Consider the following 15396-nt stretch of genomic DNA (forward strand, 5'->3'; position numbering starts at 1 on the left):
AAAGTACATTAAGGGCTATCTAGTCTACATTTATTATTATTTTTTTTTAAAGTGAGGCAATTGGGGTTAAGTGACTTGCCCAGGGTCACACAGCTAGTAAGTGTTAAGTGTCTGAGGCCGGATTTGAACTCAGGTACTCCTGATTCCAGGGCCGGTGCTCTATCCATTGTGCCACCTAGCTGCCCCTAGTCTATATTTTTTACAGATGATGAAGCTGAGGCCCCAAGAAGTTAAGAGACTTGCCCAGGGTCATGCAAAAAGGAAATACAAAGTAGTATTTGAACATAGGCATTCTGACTCCATAGACAGTAGTATTTCCAGTGGACTACACTGCTACTACAATTTTATTTTATTCAAGTTTTGTCATATGATTTTTTTTTTCAGAAAGTGAACATTTTACTAGAGTATATTAATTAGTGTGACAAGAATTAGTTGAGAAGTGTCACTGAACTTTGGATTGGAGCTTTCTGTCTTGTTTCTGTATCCTTTCCCCCCTCCCCCCACCCCCCAGAATTTAAGAGAGGAAACATTTGAGCATAGAATTTCAGAACTGAAAGAGATCTTGCCAATCATCTGGGCTAACCCTCTCATTTTATAAATGAGAAACTCTACTCAAGAGAGAGGTTAAGTGACTTGAGAGTACAGAAAAAGATAAAGATACCCTAGATACTTATTTATTACTTTTTTGAAACCTGCTATAATACCGAATGAAATTTTTTTTCCAGTTAAGTCTTCTTCATTCCCTAAACCATTTTCAGTATAGATATAGAAGGACTTTTCCGGGGCAGCTAGGTGGCACAGTAGATAAAGCACCGGCCCTGGATTCAGGAGGACCTGAGTTCAAATCCGGCCTCAGACACTTGACACTTACTAGCTGTGTGACCCTGGGTAAGTCACTTAACCCTCATTGCCCCTCCAAAAAAAAACCAGAAGGATTTTTCCTCATCTATAAAACTGAATTCTTGTGTTATGTATGGTTCATTAAAGAAATATCAGAATGCTAACATTTTAGAGCTTGAAAGAACCCTAGATGTCTAGTTTGACTCTATTTTACAGATGAGGAAAAGGCAGATCATACCTATGGCAAAATTATGTCTGTGCAACCCAAACCTTCTGCCTCCCAAGGTCAGTTACTTCATCTGACCACATTGGAGATGGATATATGAACAACCTAAATTTCAAACCAGGGCATGACAATGAGGGACTGTTTAATATATGGTTATAAAGTTGCCCCTTTCAAGTGGATCCAAATATCTGTAGCTGTGGTTTTAGTTTTTAGAGTAGAGGTTCTTAATTCATTCCTGGAAGGCTTATTATCTGCAAAAATGTGATAGTAAATGTTTAACAACCAGCTCTGGGTTTGGGGCTGGAAGGGCCCAGAATGTGTGTAAGGGAGAGGTAGGAAATAGATCTAGGGCACACTTTTAAGTTTAATCTGCATTACAAACATTTCCTTGAAATGGACAAAACAATAAATCAAGCCTTGATTTATGGACTTTGCTGATTTTCAAGGTGTAAATGCTCACACTGAAAATTTAACAATTGTGGCAAGCCCCTGTTTATCTTCAAAAAACAATCATCAATAAAGGAGTGGAGTACTTTCTATTTAACTTTTTGGATTGGGTCACTCTGTTACTACTTGCAGCTCAATATCAGATAAAAAAAATTATAGCTTTGTTTTAATAATATAATATTAATATAATAAAATTATCATTTTTTAAAAGAATTCAATCTTTTCATACCTATTACCTCAGCAATCCTGTGAAGACTAAATTATATAGAGTCTATGTTCTCTAAAGCTTATTTTAAAGAAATAAAGCTTTGTCCAAATAATATTCACTTTAGAACAGAATTTCTTAAATTAGGGCCTGTAAACTTCTGGATTTTTTTTTAATGTTTTGATTACTGTTTTTCAGTGTTAATTAATTTCCTTTGTATTTTATTTTATGCATTTAAAAACTTTATTCCAAGTTGGGGTCTAAAGGCTTCACCAGACAACCAAAGGGATGCCTGACACACACAAAAAACTTAAGAACCCCTTCTATAGGAGGAGAAAGGATGATAACCCATCTTTTTTTTCTTACCTTCATTGCATACATACAAGCTTATTTCACTTTTTGTATTAGTATTTTATAATGTGTAGGTTGCTAGACATCGATTTGAATTTCACTTCTAATAACTCATTAGTTGTCTGCTCTAATTTTATTAATTTAGGTGTTCCCATCATATCTTCCAATAAGTATTCCACGTGGGATCCACCTAATGTTCGGGGACCTTCCTTTCTTTTTCTGAAATTACAAGAATACCCTGAATGTCCATTCGTTATTGAAATGAATGAATAAACCCATATCTTCGGCATTCTTATGCACTACAGCTTAGTACGCTAACCTTTCAAATTAGAAATTTAACCTTTCAGTATAAAAGGAAGTTTTCTTCCTAAAAATCTTTTTTCCCCCCTAAATGTGCTATTCATTTTATTTGGATAGATAACAGTTTTATCTTCATAAAATGCCCAGCTGTTAAACTGTGTAATGTTTCACCAGTTTAGGTCTTTGTACAGTTTTTAGAATTTGCCTTTATGAGTAATAAGCATAAAAATATAGGTTAGCATTAACTATGAATCTTTATAGCAATATTTTCTGGCTTTTTGGCTGATTAAGCTTTGGCAGAATGAGTTCAGCAATGAAGCACAGGAAGTAGCAGTATATAGTTACAGTAAAAGTCAGTGTATAATGAAAAAAATGGTTTAGAAATTTTCTTAGGTATATACAAAACTTGCCTAAGGTTGTGTAGCAACAACAACAACAACTATCATTTATGTAGCGGGTTAAGGTTTGCAAAGTGTTATATAAATACTTTTAATCCTTACAACAACCTTGGAAAGTAGGGGCTATTATTGTCCCCATATTACAGATAAGAGAACCAAGGCTGACTTGCCCAGGGTCACGTAGTAAGTGTCGCTGAGGCAGGATTTGAATTCAAGTCTTCCTGATTCTAGGTCCAGTGCTCTTTGAACTGCTACTTAGCTGCCATTTAGTGTCAGAAATGAACCCTAAATTCTTATCAAATAAGATATACATAAAACTATTTGTAAAAAGCTATAAAGACGTAAGCCATCATCATTACCATTATCATGCTTTGGTTCTTGTTCAATCCACACTGACTTCATAACTGTCTGGAAAATTTCCAAGTCCGGCAGAAGAACAGAAACAACAAAGTCTCCAAGCCATAGAAAATAGGTTTATTGAGAGACGGCCTCATCTCACAATAAAACCGGCCTCCAGCAGGGGTGAGCCTTCCTCCGAAAGACCTTGAGTTACAAAATCTGTGGGTTTATATATCCTTCCAAAAGTTGCACTTATATAACATAGTATTAATCTTAATTAGTAATTTCTAAAATTAGAGCATATTCTTAGGAAATGTAGAAACTGCTTACATGACCATAATGTCAGCATTTTCCAAACTCTTATCAGTCTTATGATGAAAATAGTGTGGGTCATAGTTATGCTGCATGATCCCCTTCTATTCATCAAGCTTGCCACTGGTGAGCTGCGTGAACCCCTTGAATCAAGCATGACACTCGTGGTTTCTAAAATATAATGTTGCTGATGACTACTGTATCTTCTGATATTACTTAATATTTGACATTTGAAAGTTAGTCAGAAGAGAGACTTATTAATACAATTTAAAAATTAGATATCTAAATATAATAAATCACAATTTTTTAGTTAATATATTGATTATTATCTTAATTAAATCACTTATAACTATATTAAATCTCTTATAACTAAGGGATGGAGAAAATCTCACTCACATAACTTACTTAGAAAATACAGGTTAGGACAGCTAGGTGGCACAGTGGATAGAGCACTGGCCCTGGATTCAGGAGGACTTGAGTTCAAATGTGACCTCAGACACTTACTGCTGTGTGACCTAGAGCAAGTCACTTAACCCCATTTGCCTTAGTTTCCTCATCTGTAACAATTTGCTAGAGAACCCAAGAACTCCCCAAATAGGGTCGAGAAGAGAAAGAAAAAGAATGATATATACATATGTACATGTGTGTGTATATATATATATATATACACACACACACACACACACACAGATAGATATTGTGTGCATGTATGTGAATGTGTAGAGAGAGATAGAGCACATAATGCTTAACAATATGATAGAAGAGATTCAAGGAAGAGAAAATCAGCAATTCTTAACTCCTCATCTGAAACTAGACAGAAAGGCTAAGAGAAAAAAAACGTAGCAAGGGATTGCTTGCTTGGTTGACTAGTTCAGTCTCAGTAGTCAGTCGACAGTCTGTCTCTTCATCACATGGTTAGCTACCCAGAACCAGTTACAGAATGTCAGCACACACTCCAAATTGGTGATCAGAATCCATGCTTTCCACATCATGACACCATTCTGGAAGCAATGGGCTTAATTTCCAGTGGGCCAGTAGCAGGCAGAGTATCCTGCATGTGCTCTGAAAATGGAGCTCCTTTACCCCCAGAAACCTAGCCCTGTTCAAATATAGGATCTCAGGGGCAGCTAGATGGCGCAGTGGATAAAGCACCAGCCCTGGATTCAGGAGTACCTGGGCAAGTCACTTAACCCCCATTGCCTGCAAAAACAAAAAACAAAAACAAACAAATATAGGATCTCAAGGGGTCTGAAAACACTATACTAAATAGCACTCTTATCCTGCTTAGAAAAAAAAACACCCCAGGGGGCAGCTAGGTGACACAGTGGATAAAGCATTGGCCCTGAATTCAGGAGGACCTGAGTTCAAATTTGATCTCAGACACTTGATACTTACTAGCTGTGTGACCCAGGGCAAGTCACTTAACCCTCATTGCCCCACAAAACAAAAAACACACACATACACCAGAGACCTAGTACTGAGGTGATCTCTACTGGCTGGAGCCCGTTGAGAAGGTGAACTCTTACCCCTCCCAGGACTGTTCTGCTGTCCAGGAATATAGAAGTCATGACTGGATATTTTTTCATTAGACATTAAGGAAGGATTTTTCTATTTGGTGTAGGTTAAAGAAATGGAGCTATTAACAGTGTAAGATTCTCCCAATGTCAGTCTTTAGGATGATTTCAGTAACAGACTTTTAAAAAGTGCTGCATGAGGATGTCCCCAGGGCAACAGGGACCTAGCAGCCCCATCCTCTGCTGTGACTCTACCAATTTAAACTTCAAAGAATATATATATATATATATATATATACACACACTGTGTTATCAAGAATAAATTGAATCCAGGCCTCAGTTTCCTTACCTGTAAAAGGAGGTTGGGCTAGGTGGTTTCTAAGACCTTCCTGTGGCCCTAAAAATCAGAGGTTTCTTCTGATAAAGTTCATACAAAAATAAGTGTGTGTCAGGTAGACTGCTTCTTAGAAGAATGCTTTTTAAATAATTGAAGAAATTACTAAATTTCAGCTAGAGGTGGCAACAAGAGCATAATATTAAAAGGTGTGGGGCTATCCTGGTCGCTTGACTGTTGAATGCCATAATTTTTCTCCACTTGGACCCAAAAAATGACATGTTTTTAGACGTCAGCAGCACAAGTAGTGAAGAAAACAAGGAAGAGCCTGAAAGAACTAAATAAATTGTAGACTTTATGTGAGAAAAATATGAATGAGGAAGAAACATAGCAAAGAGAAAGTTTAAATTGGAAAAAAGAAAAGGAAAAGATCTTATCTAGTTCCTCTGAAGAAGGACACTTCAAAACAAAAGGAGTACAAATCCCAAGGGAATGAAAAAGGAGAAAAAATTGAAACAAAAAAGGAAAACATAAAACGAAAAAAATAAGCATAAAAAAGGGGAAAACATCATCATCTTATTCAGATTATTCCAGTAGTAATTAAAACCTCAGCAGCTCATAGTGATGACAGTGTATATTTAAAAGGTTTGAATTTGCTTCAGTAATTTTGTTTTACATTAAACTCACACCTCCCAGGCAAGCATTCCAACATTATTCCTGATGTGCCCAGGTTGTGACTATAAAATAATGAGAAGGATTATCATAAGTCTTATGGGTCAGTCTTGTTATTTGATATTCATCTCTCATTTTCCCTGATTTTTTTCCCCCTTTCCTATTACTTACTTTAGAAGTTAATTGAGGTTTTCAGAAGAAGAAATCAAAACTATCAGTAGTCACATAAAAAAAAGCTCTAAATCACCATTGATTAGAAAAATGCAAATTAAAACAACTCCAAGATACCAAATCTATCAGAAGGGCTAACATGACAGAAAGGAAAATGTCAAATGCTGCAGGGAATATGGAAAAATAGGGATACTAATGCATCGTTAGTAGATTACTGAACTAGTCCAGCCATCATGGAGAACAATTTGGAACTAGGCTCAAAGGACTATAAAATTGTTCATATGCTTTGACCAAGCAATACCACTACTACATCTATATCCCCATGATATTTTTTCCCATAATATTTTTGGGGGGGACAGGGCAATGAGGGTTAAGTGACTTGCCCAGGGTCACACAGCTAGTAAGTGTCAAGTATCTGAGGCTGGATTTGAACTCAGGTCTTCCTGAATCCAGGGCCAGTGCTTTATTCACTGTGCCACTTAGCTGCTGCTCCCCGCCCCCCCCCCCCAAATAATATTTTTTAAAAAGGAAGTGGAACTATTTGTACAAAAATATTTATAGCAGCTCTTTTTGTGATGGCAAAGAATTGGAAATTGAGGGGATTTTCATCTGTTAGGGAATGGCCGAACAATTTGTAGTATATGGTTGTGATGGAATACTATTGTGTTATAAGAAATGATAAGCAGGATGGTTTCAGAAAAACCTTGGAAGTCCTATATGAACTGATGCAAAGTGAAATGAGCAAAACCAATAGAACATTTTACATAGTAACAGTGATCAGCCTTGAGAGACCTAGCACCTTTGATCGATACGATGATCCAAGGCAATGCTATCTGCCTCCGGAGAGAGACCTGATGAACTCTGAATGCAGACTAAGCAAACTTTTTCACTTTCTTTATGTTTCTTGCTTTTTATTATGTGTGTTTTTCCCCCCAACATGGCTAATATGGAAGTATTTTCTGTATGACTTCACATGTATAGTTGACATATTGCTTGCCTCCTCAATAGGTGAGGAAGGGGTAGGAGGGAGAGAATTTGGTCCTCAAAATTTTTTTTTCCAACTGAATGCGAAGATCAAATTAATCAGTTTTTAAAATGTATTGTTGGTGGGGCAGCTAGGTGGTGCAGTGGATAAAGCACTGGCCTTGGATTCAGGAGGACCTGAGTTCAAATCCAGCCTCAGACACTTGACACTTAACTAGCTGTGTGACCCTGGGCAAGTCACTTAACCCTCATTGCCCTGCAAAAAATAAAAAAATGTATTGTAAAGTCACATCCCAATCAATAGGGGTAAAAAAAATGACCTATCAATCCAGGTAGCCTGCCTAGATGTTGATGATATAGCCAAATCAAATGTCTATCCATCTTCATGGAGTACAGAGCTAGGAAATGAAATGTTTCCTTGGGAATCAAATCATTTCAGACACTCACTGTCTGCCCTGCCCCCCCCCCCAAAAAAAAGCACAGCAGAATCCAGTAGCTCTGTATCCTGTTTTTATAGGACCAGATTGTTAAACATGTTTATTGCCTTATGGGAATAATGTTGCCTTATGAGTATTGATTGAGTCTTTTAAAATAAATGGAATAAACAAAAAGGAAAGAAAAATAATGAATTGTCCAAAGACAAAAAACAAAGGATCTCAGCTTTCAAGAAACCTCCAGTCTACTGAGGTGGTGAGATAAAGCGCATACAAAAATAAGAGGGGGAAGGTCATTTGAGAAAAATAAATATACTGACAACTGGGGGTGGGGAAGAGGCAGGGTTTATGGGAAGCTTCATAAAGGAAGTAGCACCTAAGCAATGGTTCAACAAAGATACAGTTGCTGAGAGATGAAGAAGACAGAATGTATCCCAAGCAGAGTGGAGATTGATGAAAAGAAGAATGGGGGGCGGGGGGGAGAAGAGGCGGAGCAAGGTACAGAGTAGAGAAGATGATGGAATTCACCATGCATTTCCTTGATTTTGTCAGTAAAGTGAGAGATGATTGGAAAGCAGCATAGGAGCCTTGAAAGAGGAAAAGGGGGTTTAAAATAGCTGCTTCACAGATTATGATAGAGGGGCACACAGAAGGTAAGGATACTGATAAGAGATGAAATTAAAGAATTTGATTTTGAGGTTGCAGAATCTGAAAAATGTGATAAATGACAAAGGAAATTCTTCATATAAATCGTTTTCTCCAGAGACAGTATATGTTTAAAATGCTACGCAAGCACAAGTAATGAAGCAGAGCATTGGTTGTATTACAAAAGTAATTACATTTTGTTTGGGTATAAATCATGTTTTAAGAAGTGAAGCCCTACTAGCTAAATGGTCAGGTGTTTCTTATAGTGTAAGAAACAGGAGCCTTGAAAAATGAATGCAATGTCTGTGTGTTATGTAGTCTCTAAAATTGTATATCCATAGGTCACTAGAACCCAGTACATGATCTCTTTGCAGCCTTAGTGCCTGTTACATGTATTGGGGGGATATAGAGACAAAAGTAAAACAGTCCCTAACCTTGGGAAGCTTACATTCTTCTGTCAGGGGAGACAACATGTATATTATAACCATATGTAGGAGACAGATATATATATACATATATATATATATATATGTGTATATATATATATATATATCCTACATATGGTTACATATACTTACATCTATCTATCTGTCTGTCTAAAATGAAATGAATACAAGGTAATTTGGGAAGAGAAGCACTAGTAGAAGGTGGCATTTGAGGTGAGTTTTAAAGGAAACCAGGGATTACAAGAGGTAGAGGTGAGACAGGAGAGCAGTCTAGGCATGGGAAATAGCCTGTGTGAAGGCTAAAGGAGAGATTGAGTGTTAATAGATAAGGGTGGCTGGATTGCAGAGTATTTAAAGAGAAATCATATAAGAAAACTGGAAAAATAAGAAGGGCCAGGTTGTGAAGAGCTTTATATGTCAGGTAATGTATCCAGAAGATAGTAATGAGCCACTGGAGTTTATTTAGTAAGAGGGTATATTCTAGAAGGGAGGAAAGACTTGAACCAGGGAGATTCAAATATGGGGCTATTATCACAGTACGGTCAAGAGTTGATGAGGATCTGAACAAGTAGTGACTGTGTGAGTGAAGAGAACAGGATATATGTGTGTGTGTGTGTGTGTGTGTGTGTGTGTATGTATGTGTGTGTGTATATATATATGTAGAAGATACTGTGGAGGTAGAAACAAGGCAAGTTATTGGATATGCAGGGTAACAGTGGAAATTTGAAGATGATGCTGAGTTTGCAGATCTGAATACCTTGAAGGATCATGGTGCCTTCAGTAGTAATAAGGGAGTTTGGAAGAGGGGTTACAGCAGAGATAATAAGCTTAGGAGGGAGATTAGAACTGGATATATAGATCAGGGAGTCATCTACATAGAAATGATTATTGTGTTTATGAGAGCTGATGAGGTCATCAAGTAAAATAATGTAAAGAAAAGAGAGAAGAGGGTCTAGGACCGAGCTTTAGAAGACACCCAGGTACAAAGTACACTGAGAATGTGTGGTCACACAGAGGGAGAACTAGGAGAGAGCAGGGTCATGAAAACCAAAACAAGAGAGGAGAGAAGAGGAAAGGTCAACAGTATCAACAGTAGCAGAGAAGTAGTTGACAATCCTTGTCTAGAAAGAGAAGGATTGAGAAGTCATTAGACTTTGCACTTAAGAGATCATTGGTAGGGCCAGCTAGGTGGCACAGTGGATAAAGCACCGGCCCGGTGATGAGATCAAAACCAAATTGTAGAGAGTTTAGAAGAGAGAGAACTAGCAGCACCAAGTGTAGACAACTCATTTAAGGAGTTTAAGAAAGGGAAGATACACACACATATATACATATATACACACATATACATATACATACACATACACATACACATACACATACATATACATATACATATATTCAGTAGTGAGGATGGTAGAACCTGGTAAGGGTTTTTTAAGGATGGGGGAGACCTAGACATGTTTGTAGGAAGCAGGGAAGGAATAGGTAAATAGGAAATGATTTCAGATTAGAGGGAAAGGGGTGATAGGAGTAGTCTTTTGGAAAGGATGAAGGGAAATGGAATCAAGGATGCATGCACTTAGAGGAATTGGCTTTGACAAGAAGGACCATCTTCATCAGAGACTGGAGGAAAGGGAGGATACAGTATGAGCTGTGATGAAAGTGTTTTGAGATAAGGAGAGGAGAAAAGGAAGCTTGTGGTAAAAAGCTTTGATTTTCTATTGCCTTGGAAATGCTGCTAGAATTAATGCTTAGTGTTTAGAACATTGTGACAATTCATTTCTAAGTTCCAGTCTGTATGAATGGGGAAAGGTTTATCTGAAGAAGTAAAGAAAGCATTTCTTTTTGACCACTGATGTTGGAATCGAAGCATACGCTACAGATCTGAATTATAAATATGTGAAGACTCTCAGCTGAGACCCTGTTTTCCTAGTTCTTGTCCATGACTGGGTTAAAGAGTTGTTACATTGGAGGTGAGATTGTATGTTGGTTTCTCTAATAGTTTGCTCTTCTCTTATTCATGGTCTGAGGAATGAGAGTCAGGGTTCCATAATCTGACCCAGACCTGCCTCCAGAGACTAAGAAATTGCTCTAAAGCAAAAACACCTCTTCGTTGTTACTGACTTGCTGAAAGAATCAATACTTCCCAGCTTTTTGGTGTACTCTGTGCCAAGGACCTTCACTAGCTTGCAGGACTTCCCACTGGACACTTCCCCTACCAAGCACACAGAAAACAGAACTCAAATACATGCAGAGGGAATGGCTCCCAAATTACTAGACTTCTCAGAGCTGTAGTGCTCTGCCACAATTTGCTCTCACCTGTCTCTTTGCCTCTCCTTGTCATCACTTTAAATTCTGCAGTGTGAGAACCAGCCTAAGCAAGCCTGGGCTTGTTGGTGGTCTCAAAGCGGGAAAGTCACTTATGTTCTCTTTGGGATTATCAGGTTCCTTCATGTCCCACAGATCAGACGCCCTGTTTTCCTGATTGTGGCAGAAGCACATTAGCATTTCATCAATAGGTCAACAAGTATTTATTGAGCTTCTACTAAGTAATATGCAAGAAATTTGTGAAAGTAGAGATAGCAAGATTTCCTGATTGATTGGATAGATACTGTGGGGTGAGGCATTAAAGATAATGCTGCAATTTTGAACCTGAGACACTGGGGGGAAATGATGGTATTTTTGACAGAATTAGGGAAATTTGGAATGAGGAGGGTTTAGTGGGGAAAGTAATGAGTTCAGTTGAGTTTAAAATGTCTCTGAGGCATCCAGTTTGAAATGTCCAAAAGGCAATTAAGGATATGGAGCTGAAGCTAGAAAGAGAGAGACTAGGACTGGATATGTAGATCAAGGAATCATCTGTATAGAGATGATAGTGAAAACCCATAGGAGATGATGAGGTGAAGAATGTATGTGGAGGGAGAGGGAGGGGGAAGGAGGGAGAGGAGACAGACAGACAGACAGACAGAGAATGAGACAGACAGACAGAATGAGAATGATGGGAGAAGAGAGTCCAGGACACAAGGGATGTGATGTGGACAGTGAGCTAGCAGAGGAGACTGAGAAGGAAGAGCTAGACAGATAGGAGAACCAGGAGAAAGTAGTCACAAAAACCCAGAGAGGAAAGAATGTCTGAGGATATATTATATTTACTGATATATCTGGGGAGGAGAGTGTGGTCAGTCCTGTGAAATGCAGCAGATAGATGGAGAAAGATTAGGACTGGGGAGAAACCATCTGATTTGGCCATTAAAAGAGAACTTCAGGGAGGCATCTTTGGAGTGAGCAGATGCAGTTGAGTGATGAGGCTTGAAAGCCAGATTCCAAAGTGTTGAAGAGTGAGAGGAGAGTACTGAACATAACATTGCTCTAGTAGACAATGCAGTGTGTTTTGGAGGGAAGAGAATCCTAATCCCAATGAGGCAGCCTGATAACATTAGTCTGAAAGAAGCCTGGCAACCAAGGCTTATCAGAAAGCAAGCTCCTACAGTCCCTTCCCTTTTCTTTTACCTTGAGCCAAAACCCATTAGTTTGCTTTGGCAGCCTGTTAATGGTTGTTGCTTCTATCAGATTTTGGAAAATAGAGGGATAGGGTGACAAGACTATATTCCTAGGTCACCTTGGGTGGGAGAGACTCTGGTTTCAAGGTCATTGCTATATCAGTACCAAATAATAGCTGCCTGAACTGTGATGACGGTGATCTGCTTGCTCTTTACAGTAGAGTGACTATAGGTTGATCACCAAGCCTTACCATGCCAGTGGAATATGAAAAGTGTGTTCCCCTCTCTGAATGTGACCAGTGAATGGAAAAGTAATGACATAGCTCAACCCAGATGGAGAAATCACTATATTCTGGCATTTTAGAAGTGTGTTTAGGAAATGCCTATTTAAGTTATATGGGAGGGCAGCTAGGTGGTGCAGTGGATAAAGCACCAGCTCTGAATTCAGGAGGACCTGAGTTCAAATCTGGCCTCAGACACTTGACACTTACTAGCTGTGTGACCCTGGGCAAGTCACTTAACCCTCATTGCCCCGCCTCCCCTCCTAAAAAAAAATAATTACGTGGGAGTTTTCATCTAAGTATGCATTTCTACTGTACTTTTGAACACCATTGAGAACATAGGATGCTAAGAGAGGAAAGAGAAGTTTGTAACTTGTCAGGTTAAATATAAAATAAAGTATTGAATTCTGAAATGTTAAGGGCTAAAATTCTAGCTAAACTGTCTAAAATATCTAATGAGTGGTCGCCAATAAATTATAAGCTTTAGCAAGAGTTAGACTTTTAAGCATTTATTAAGGAGAATAAGAATTTGGTAAAGAGAGAGAGAAAGGCCTAGATTTCTATCTATTAAAGGGAGAGCACATTTTTAGCTCCCTTCTCCGCCAGCGTCCTCAGGAAAGAGCCCCAGAGTCAGCGCCAGTCTCTTCCTTCCTCCTCCCACTAGTCTGCGTCACTTCCTCCCGCCCTCAAAGACCTTCGCTTCATGGGCAGAACTCTTCTACAGTAAGTATCCAGCAGGTGGCGTCATTCCAATCGTTACAGAAATCTATGAAAACAGAAGTAGTTTAGACTTCATGAAGAAAACAGACTCCATCATCTTGAATGGGCATAAATTCATATCTTTCATACCCCATATTGCACATAGCTTAAAAGGCAGTTTGGGAAAAAATACTATTATGTTTGTCTAGATACCAGGGTACAATGACCCAATTGCTATACTATTAGAAACCAGGCACATCAATATTGATATTCTCATGAGAAATTAAGGTAGAAGAGAAAAAGAGTTTATGGATAAATGAAAGGCTTACCATTTTTTCTTGGAGAGACAAAGTGAGGAGTTGGCAAATTTTGTTTCAAAGTTGATTCAAAAGCAATAGGGAACTTCATTTCATGGAAGCTTTGACCATTTCGTTTTGCAGTAACTCATGATAAACATTAGCAAAAAGGCTACTATGAAGAATCTGTTGCAGAGTCTAAAGAGGTAAAGAAATTCTGCAAAGAACCTGACAAGATCCTTCAAACTAGTTCAGTATACATTTTGATACTTGATAACATTAGTGCAAACAGAGGAATAGGGAAAGATGATTTTTAAAATGGCAAGTATGACTTAGATTGGAAAGATTTTGAAAACCAAAAGCTGTTAGACAACTCAAAAGCATCACACTTGTATATCACAAATATTTTCTTCCAGAAGAGATGCAGAAAAAAGAGTGGTGTACATCACCAGGAATGTACAAAGGAACAAATGAAGTAAAATCAGAAAACAACTGGTCACCATGTGAAAGTCATTTCAAAATTGTAGGTCTATTTGCAGAGTTCAAAATTACATCATTTAGAAGGATAAATATGAGAAGATACTGCAAACCTCTGAAACAGCTTCATCCTGACCTATTCAGAATGGCCATTGAGGCAGACCATAAAGCAGGGGACAGAAAAATAAAAGACAGTTGCTGATCTTCTTTATCACTATTTTTTTTCTTTTTTGCAAAAATTTAGCATGTGCTAAAAGGTTGCCACAGGCCAAGAGAACCACCTTGCTCAAAAAATACTTGACTTCCGTGATAAGCAGAGAGAGATGGCAGCCAAGGGAAACATCGGTTTGGAATGAAACTTTTAAAGCACTATTATATAAAACGTTTTTTCATTTTAAAGGAAGGTGGCAAAAGATTTCATGCCATATTTCGTACAAACTGAAAAGCAGTGAAAGGGAACAAAAAAGTTTGTTGAAATGTTGGCATAAGACTCAAGTGAGCTGCATCATCCCAAGAGAATGCTGCAGGAATAGAACAGGTAGATCTGAAATGGACTAAATTTGTGATTTTTTTTTTTTTTGGTGGGGCAGTGAGGGTTAAGTGACTTGTCCATGGTCGCTCAGCTAGTAAGTGTCAAGTGTCCGAGGCCAAATTTGAACTCAGGTCCTCCTGAATTCAGGGCCGGTGCTTTATCCACTGTGCCACTCAGCTGTCCCTGTTTATGAATCTCTTAATAACTGCATTTGGACCCTAACACATCTTTAGGTACTGACCTAAAGGAAAAAGAAAAACCATTTTGGAAGATTAATCTTCAATGAAGAGCTTTGTTTAGAACTCCGGGCCAAATGTGTCCTTTTTACATTTTACAAAAGGAAAATCTAAATTGACACTACTCAGCTACTGTAAATCTTGAAAGTAGCTCCTTAGGAACCTTGATGTAAGAAAAATTCTTCTAGTTATTAAGGAAAGTCTGGAATCTCCCCTGTTCTGCTAGGCTCATTTAATATCTGTGTTGTTTAGCTCAGTTTTTCTTTTTCTCAATGTTCCATGACTTTACCATTGAGATGATTTTAAACAAAGAAAAATAGTACTCTGGAATTTTACTTCCAAGTCTTCTGTTGACTGATTGAGACAAATTTATCAACCAATCTATATTTTCCCCCCTTTTCTATCAAATAAAGATTATGTCTATGCTCATCAAAACTGTAATAAAAAAGTCTATTAGGTAATAGATTAGATGATAATTTCAAGATGCTTTTAAGAAGAATTAGTACTAGTTATATTAGACTAGTGTGCTCCATTCAGAGAAACTGCTCAAGGGAGAACTAAAATAAATGGATAGAAGTTCCAGGGAGGTAAATTTCTAGAAGTGTTGATAAAGCTAATGAAGTTATCATGGGAAGGGATGACTTGTCAATACTCTGAAAGGAAAGTGGTGATTATTCACAGGCAGAATGTATTTTTCAAGAAAAGGTCATGCTAGAGTAGCCTTTTTTTTTGGGGGGGGGGGCAGAATCACTAG

At 38.0% G+C, this 15396-nt stretch overlaps 1 protein-coding gene and 1 pseudogene across 6 annotated transcripts in view; both read left to right on the forward strand.

Annotated features, from left to right (window-relative positions):
• The window catches only part of FUT8 (fucosyltransferase 8), a 416362-nt gene that overhangs the window by 348332 nt on the left and 52634 nt on the right, over positions 1–15396 (forward strand). The gene's annotated exons all lie outside the window — the stretch shown is intronic.
• Positions 4330–5792, forward strand: LOC122741823 (annotated as a pseudogene).

The sequence above is a fragment of the Dromiciops gliroides genome, chromosome 2 (assembly GCF_019393635.1).
Source record: "Dromiciops gliroides isolate mDroGli1 chromosome 2, mDroGli1.pri, whole genome shotgun sequence".
Lineage (NCBI taxonomy): Eukaryota > Metazoa > Chordata > Mammalia > Microbiotheria > Microbiotheriidae > Dromiciops > Dromiciops gliroides.